The following is an 8,832-nucleotide window of genomic DNA, read 5'->3' on the forward strand; positions in this document are numbered from 1 at the left end:
CACAAAGCAGCTAGATGTAATAAACTGCAAAAAGAAGCCCGGCACTATTTAGATGACATGCTCTGCTCTGGTGCTTGGCTGCGTACCTTTGTATGCCTCTAGCTGGGACCGACATATAATATTGCTGCATTGAAATCCTCTTAGACTGCAGGGTCCGATTACAGCCCCCTCCCACCCCCCGTACCTCTCCTTGAAACTAAGCAAAGTTGATATCTGTCTGATAAAACAGAGACTGTTAACACTTTAGCTTTAAGCCTGCAGCTGTATAGCAGGGAGTGGTCTGACAGATTCAGGATGTTTTTGAATACAATGAACATGATTTATGTCAGTCATCTGAAATGTAGTAGAATAATGTGTGTTTAACTCAAGTGTATAAAGTATGCCGTGGCATGATGAATGAAAAGATTAGGCAGATATGGTATTTACTATCCTCATTCATCAGTTTGGATGTAGAGAAGTTTTTTTTGCACTTAAGTCACGTGGAACGATACTGATTCGACGATACTTCAGAAGAATTTTAAGGTCAAAACAACCAAATGAATAACGCTAAACTTCACACTTTATTCAAAATGCTTTGTAAAATCAAGTTTAAAATGATAATTTACCCCATAAGCCAAATTAAACAATGACAGAATATATATTACTTAAATTAAGACTTAGAAAAACATTTTCCAATGAATATACAACTTGAACGTACCATCACTCTATCAGAGGCTTTGTGTATGGCAGGTCTAATCAGCTAGAAGAGCTGCACAAGTCTCTCATTAGCTCCTCGTCTCACTCCCCATGGGCAAAATGCTGCCTTTCAATGGAAGTGTTCAAAGAGAGGCTTGATTCGGAAGGGCATCGGGGGGAAGAACTGCAGGGCTCAGGGTCCAGCTGAGTAATGGAGCTTTCTGGGCACATATATCTCGTAAGGATACCTGGCGCATATAGGATTTTGCCATGTTTGTGAGGAGCGACTAAAACAGCCTTAAAGTGATGCTATGACTCATCCCCAGGGTCATTTGCTCTCGCTGCAAATGAGAGTGAGTGTCTTACTAACTTGCAGATATAAACTGGATATTGTTTTCATTATTCTACAGCTATATTTGGTAAAGGAGGAGAGAGCGGGTGAGTGAAAAGCAGCAGAGAGAGACAAAAGAAAACCTTTAAGAACATTTGTATCAAGACGCTCCCTCTCACGTTCCTCCTACCCTCCTCGCCAAATCATTTTTATTGTCAAACCTTCACATATGTCAGCTTTTCGTGACAGGATTTGCCCTTGGATTCTGACACAAACACCGGTTCTTTGTGACTCAATCAACTGGACTTCACCTCAGAAAAGTGCTGAACACGAATGACCCCTATAGGTGAGAACACCACAACAAAAACCAAGTCCTCAGAGAGGATGTCCCCGCTAATAATCAAATCCAGTGTCCACATTACTTGCCATTTTTCATTTCACTGTCAAACTTCAAGACATTTTCACCCTCAGTATAAGGCTGTAGCCATGGTTTGATGTGGACGCCATGGCAACACAATAGGCAGCCTTTAGGTGTCCTCACAATAAGAGCGAGGTTGTCAGGGACTGACTCATCAATGCCAATGCTCCATATATTTGCCCTATTTATTAACCAACAGAAGGGTAAGTAGGGGATGAAGTTCGACAACAATGTCATCTGGAAAGAAATTGAGTCCACTGGACTATGGCAGAAAGTAATACTAGAAATAAGCATAGAAGTTGATAGCTCATTTTGTTTAACCACTTTGCAATTCTGCCTGTGGTTTTCTACAAACGATTCTACCTCCAAAGCCTATGAAACAAACTTAGAAGCACCCACACCATATGTAACCATAACTACACACACCGTCTTTGCCCTTCAGATGATCCATACTCTGAATACAATCATTGTGGTGCTCCTATAGTTTGGTTTGAATATATTTGAATGGAAGCTGCATTGTTTTCACTCTGCGTTTGGCCTCTTGTTGCTCTGTGACGTATTGACACACCTTTTATTTGCAAGGTTTAGACCCAAACAATGTGCTGAGCATTCAGAACTAGAACATTCTCATTATTCTGCATCTGTAATCACTGCTCACCTAAATACTTCAGGTTGGACCATCTTATCTGGATGTCTTATTGCTTTATCTGTTTGGTAGTGTTTCTGTGGGAACCCTAAAGGTACTAATATTGCATCAGGCTTACCTTAATGCTGTAGTGCGCTGCTAGGTAGTGTCGGACCCGTGGTCCCATTTGACTAGATCTGATTTCCGAAAACGCGCCAGATCCGCGGATTTTCTCCCTGTTCCAGGAATTTTGCTATTCGTCTGAGTGGCGGAGCTTGCAGTGAGCATTAGGGAGCGGGTCGATCTCCACCGTACCCTGCTTTACATTTCAAATCTTAGCTTATCCAAGGATTTCCATACCATCTATTTGAATATTTTCCACTCTGAAAGCTGGGAATTAGTGTGCTGAAACACTCCTGCTTCATAATCCTTCATATGACAGCCCCAAACTTTTGTAATAATAGATGCCCCTCACCCCCAGGAGAAAGAAAAATTACAAATTAAATTTTAATGTCTCAATTGTTTCTCCAAGAGAGCAATGAGAAAAAATAGAGAATAAACAGAGACTCTTAAGTTACTTTCTTCTCAGATGTGTCTCTGGAGCTTCAAAAAAAGTAAAAAAAAAGTAAAAAAATAAAATAAATAAATAATAATAATAAAAAAAAAAATATATATATATATTAAGATTTTTATTTAATTTTAAATTTAAAATTTATTTATTTTTTAAATTTAAAAAATTTAATTTTTCCAAATATTCACTCTTTCTCAATGCCAACAACTGCCTACTTTGTTTTTATTTCTTCTAAGGGATTTTAGGCAAACCTTTTATAATTGAAGCATTACTGAGAACTCCATTAAACCTCTTGAGTTATAAAAGAACAACCATGAGCAGTGAAGTTCTCTTCTAGGATAGCCATGTAAATGCCGCATATGTTCAGACACAAACTGTATGCATGTGAACAAAGAGTATAATGATAACAAAAGGAAATAAAATGTGATTAATGGTAACGGTATAGAAATAAACGGTAGGCCTATAATTTGTTGGCATCCAGCTTTTCAACATAGTAATAGATTTTCTATATAGAAAGCCATTGTCCTTTTTACAACAATTTTATATATGACCCTTCGCAAAGACCCACCCCCGTTAGTTACTATTGCTATGTCCGACAAGCCACACACCATCACTCAGTGAAAAATACATCGTGGAGAAAAGAGGACACTGATAACGCCAAAACAGACAACTTTTACTTTTGCTGTGAAACTAATTCTCAGCTTTCAAATTGTGTCATTTTTAAAGAAATTCAAACAACAAATACTGTTTTGTGGCTCTTCGATGTGTCTTGAAAGATCGATGTAGCACCATATGAACCAGTCTCTTCCTACTAGTTACAGCACAAAATAAACATGAATGAACATCAGAAAGCACGTTGTCTTAACTGCTGAAGGACATAAATACACCATTTTCAGTTTAAATCTATGGATGTTAATCTACTAACTCTAATGTCTGGCGGATTCTGCATTATGATTGATCAAATTGCCTGTCAATCAAATCCCTGGCAAACGGTCAATTACTCACTCAGTTTCTAAAAGATAATGCATCATGAGAATTGTTACAGGCACACCTGTTTGTGGTTTGCATAATATTAAATCCATCCCTGCAGGAGCTATACACAGACAAAGGCCAGCATTTAATTTGATGACCTTGAACCTAATGCGTTTTTTGTAGTTAGTTTTGAAGTAGTACTGCCTCTTTAAAATGATTGAATTATAGTGATTGAACAGGATATGAATATGTTTCATTCGATTTATTTAAGTTGAGTACTCACTGTAAATATTATGGGTGTGGCTTGCTTAATTTGCACTTTTAGCCTTTTAATGATACTTGAAAAGGTTTTTCTACATCAGTCATTTCGGGTAATCACATAAGGATTTTACACTGTTATAAGTGTAATCTAAGCAGTGTATTTATTTATTTTTTATCATGCATCAATATATTTATCAAATCAAAAATAAATAATATTCACATATCTCAAGTACTCCTCTTTTTGGTGCATCTTTCATCATTTTTTATTTTTCGTCTCCATTCTCACATGTTCTCTAAAGACTTTCAGCAACTCCAGTTGAGGCCATCATTGAGTCATCATCTATTTCTGGTCTAGTCTCAGGTGTTCCTGCTAATCAAATCACACTTATTCATTATCTTCATCCTTTCAGGCAGTCGACTATTATCATCCTGCTATTTCTTTTCTCCCTCCCTGTTGCTCTCACCCTCCGCTTTTAGATTCAACCTATTTGTCTTCTTAATTCTAAAACACAGTCTCTTCCTCTCAAGCCAATCGTTTCCCCTGCACCACTGTATCTTCTGCCGAGGCTTTTTAAATGATTGCTTTTTCTGTTAAAAAGACAAACATCAAAGACGATTAGAACTTGAGGATTAGATTAAAAGATAATGTTACAATAAGGGATTAAATATAAGAAGGATAATAGACACAAATAAGACAAGCCATTCCAAACTATTTTGCAAACTACTATTAATCTTGCATCAAATGTGTTTTTTTTTTATGCATTATGATTCTGCATGCGCACCCACACATAAACCTGTTCAATATAACTTAAGGTCAGGTGTAGTGATAAGCATGACCACAGGATTGTTCTGTAAGTTATGAAGGCTGCATCAAGTGTTAGCTGGCAAACTCTTTCTCTCTCACATGTTGGGAGTACAGTGGTGCTGAAGTCTGTAATTATCCAGGTACAAAAGCATGGCATCTGTGATGTGAGCTGGCTGGCGGGGGAGAGAGGCTACGTTGGATCGTAGGAGGTTCTGCGTGTGTTTGTTTATGCTGCGGCGGGGGCATGTTAGCCTCTGTTATGTCACTCACCTGTCACAAAAACAGTATGGAGCAATCTGGTTTTAAATTCTGGAGAATGCCCACCCAAAATGTGATCCTTTTTTCCTTACCAATTCTCTGTTTTCCCGTCTGTCACTCACTGTCATGACCACACCACATTCAGAGTCCACACTCAAGTCCATCTTCTATTCTTTTTATAATTTATTGCATAGCTACAATCATAATATGCTTTTATGAGGAGTTTGAAACCCCTGAAACGGAACTGTTGATCATAAACTGGAGTTCCCCCACACTGCTTCCCCTAACTTTACCAGCTATCTCTGGATTTCTTTATCAACTCAACAAAAGCAAAAATGATTCTTTTAAATCCCATCAAAGTTAAACTTAGGGCTTTTTTAGGCGCTTTACACGTGCATCTTTTTTTAACCACTTGTATCACAACAATGCATGTGAAGTCTCTCGGGGCCCTCTGATAAGACAATGACTTCAACATGATCCTGTTCTACCTGCAGTTGCTAAGCAACATCCACCTCCAACCTCTCACTCAGTCTCATTGGACAATCTTGGAAACACAGCTGTCAGCTCATTGGCTCAGAGGAAGTTAATAAACTTTAGTCACAGCCTTCCCCTTTCAGAACAAAGGGGGAAAAAAGCTCAGTGTGCAATTTTTGTTAATGAGAGAGAGGGAGGAACAGAAGCAGGATGAAATACAGAGGGAGTGTCATTGCTCATGTTTTCTTGGTGCGTACTTCAACTAGCTGTTTAAAAAATAAAGAAGACAATGAAAGCATGCTGCAGATTGTCAGTTATGAGACTGATATCAAAGTTGAAGAAAGGATGTTTCCAGTATTATAGCTGACACTGTGTTTCACCTTGGAGAGATACTAAAGAGACACTAAAAGAGAGAGGCGGTATCCGATTGAGTTTTTAACATCAGTCTTTTATGAGGTTTGGTTGTGGGAGTATGAAAGCAGAAACCAAGAGGGTATTACTAAGTATCTCATTACTGTTTAGGCTGCAATTCAAAAATCTAAACAATAGTCCCCGCAGTGATCAATACATGCTGGTTAACAGTTGTCAAATAACTGGTGCAACTCTGATGTTTACCTTCTTTAAAAAGAAGTCAAAATAAGATTAGACAGATGTTTTACTTTTTTATCTTTTTTCATGATTTATTGCAGGGGTAAAATCTTAGATACAATATGAGAATATTAGACAATTAAAATGCATTTGCATATACATTTGCAAAAAAAAAAGTACACAGCAAAATTGAGTAAACAGTGGTTGAAGGAGAAAAAGATGAATGTCCTTGCATGGCCCAGTCAGAGCCCAGACTTAAACCCCATTGAAAATCTGTAAAATGACTAGAAGACTGCAGTCTACAAACGCTCACCATCACATTTAACTGAACTTGAGCAGTGTGGGCAAATATTGCAAAGTTTCTCTCTCTCTCTCTCTCTCTCTCTCTCTATATATATATATATATATATATGCACATTAATGCATGGGCTTCAACTGGGTGAAGCCTGGGGGCCTACACTTGGGAAGGGCCTGCTGGCTGTAGATTAAAGTATATTTGTATTTATAGGAGTTTGCAGTTAGCAGTGACAACAACATTTTGTAAACAAACTCACATAGTCATTTCCACTGACGCCCTGTTTGTATTAGTGTAGTGAATGGTTTGGATAAGGTTTCCCCCACACAGTTTTTATAGTTGGTATGTTCCACCGATATTCTGTGAGCAGAATGTACAGTAAACCAGTAAAGAAGCCCAGCACAAGACTATTCTGTGTACATGTCTTTATGCTATGATTTAATTAATTAAATGGCTTTTTCTTGTCATATTATCTCTGTATAATGCCTGTAATAACGTAGTGTTTAATTTATTTTAAAGCTATAATGCTGCTGCTCCACAAGCGCTGCCTGGTTATACTAGTCGATGTCCAGCCTAAACTGAAATGTGCTATTCCTGTGACGTGTTTGTCTTCATCTATGTTGAAGGATAAAAATAGGATACAGTCAATAAATGATTGTAGTTTTGATATTTAATATTATTTATGCTTATGTAGACAATATGCCTCGTCTCAATAATTCTTGCAGTGTAATATTTTTTTTTCCCACGAACACCAACAAGATACTAAATCATGCAGCGCAATACAGAGACTACATGGCCATTATAAACTTTTTTTACATAAATGGAGAGCCCTATTCCAGCCAATATCTACTAACCCAACTTAAGATGAACTCCAAATGTATGTGGTGCTCCAATCAATCAGTCTTACTAGTTTTGATATCAGTTATTAATTTGTGTTTTATTGACATTTTCATTCATTTAAAAGTCACTTGATGATTGCCTTGAATTACTAACTTTGACAATGATTGGTTAATTTAGCCACCAAATTCATGTTTTGCAATTTGGGCAGAAGCAAACATGACTTTGCATTATTTTAATATCCAATCTGATCGGGCTAGTCCTAGTCTCCTGTTTTATGTAAAACTGTGAAGAGGAAAAAAATATATACATAAATAATATACATGTAGTCCCAATGTTACCAAGAACTGAGTAAAAAAATGGAGACACTGAAAATCCAAATATTTGTATGTTTTTTATTATAATAACATTTTATAATGACAATGGTAGGCTACATGCTATTTTCAGAATCTAATATCAGTCAGTGAGTCTGCAGTTGAGACTGCAGAACTCTGAAGAGACAATGGATGATGCATAAAACTATGGTACATATGAATACATTAATACATATTAATGGATATCTAAAGTCATCCTGTGGGCTATGGGATATTTTAATACAATAAGTATATGTTGTTGTTTTTTCCTCATGAAATTCGAGAAAGAAAGAAAAGAGAGAAAGAAATAAAGATAACCATTTTTATTTGTTTATCTTTTTAAAGTGAACTGATTTCAGAAAGTAGTTGATCACTTCCAATAGGTGAGTTCTGATTGCCTCCCAAATCCTGTAGGTAACACAACTTTCTGTAGCCTGCTTTGGGCTTGTGGATCAGCAGAGCTGGAGGGTTCTCTCCTTACATGTCATGCCTGGCTTATTCTCCATAAAGAGCAAAAAACACAGGAACGACTTGGCAGAATATTTAGACAAACTGCTTAATTTAAGCAAGTTTTATTCTACAATTAACAGAGACAGAGAGACAGAGAGAGAGAGAGACAGAGAGAAGCAGATCGCGTGTTTTTGGCTGTGTGCTCGACATTGCTTCACAGCTGTGCATGCAACAATGCATTATGTGATGAATTCCTAAATTGGATTATGTCACATTCAAAAATCATGAGAACAGTCCAGAGCGCAGTAAAGCGTAACTGTACTAACTTCCCAGGTGTTGAGAAGGGTGATGCCAAGACTGTCAGCTTCAATTCAGATGACTTTCTCATATTTGGGTGCTGCTGGTGTCACTTCATTATTGCTGTTATTCTACAGGACTATTAAGTTTCATTCTTTGCAGATCAGCCAAGCACACGCTAAAAGTATGAGACAAATAAAGCAAATTGAATAAGCATGAAATATCTAAATTATGCCTTAGGGAAAGATCCACGATTTCTTCTTGTCATGTCAAAATAATCAGCCTTTCATAATTTAAATGGGCTAAAACACACAAATCAGTGGGACACTATAGCGCAGATAAGCTGGAGAGAAAAGTATACTGTGAGCAGAGACTAATCATATGCAATTAATTTTCCAATTATGTATGCATGTTAACATTAAAAGGTTAAATACATTATCTTCTGTCCATTCAAAATGAGCATGTACTGTAAAGCGCAGTTTTCAAAGCAATCATTGTCATATTTTAATGCCTAATTCAGTAAAAAAAAAAAAAAAAAAAAAATTAATGACATATTTGATCACATTGATGTATGATCTTTCTAGCTTAATGGGGGGCCAAACAGGCAGAACTTTATGGATGT

This window comes from Carassius carassius, chromosome 2 (assembly GCF_963082965.1).
Source record: "Carassius carassius chromosome 2, fCarCar2.1, whole genome shotgun sequence".
NCBI lineage: Eukaryota > Metazoa > Chordata > Actinopteri > Cypriniformes > Cyprinidae > Carassius > Carassius carassius.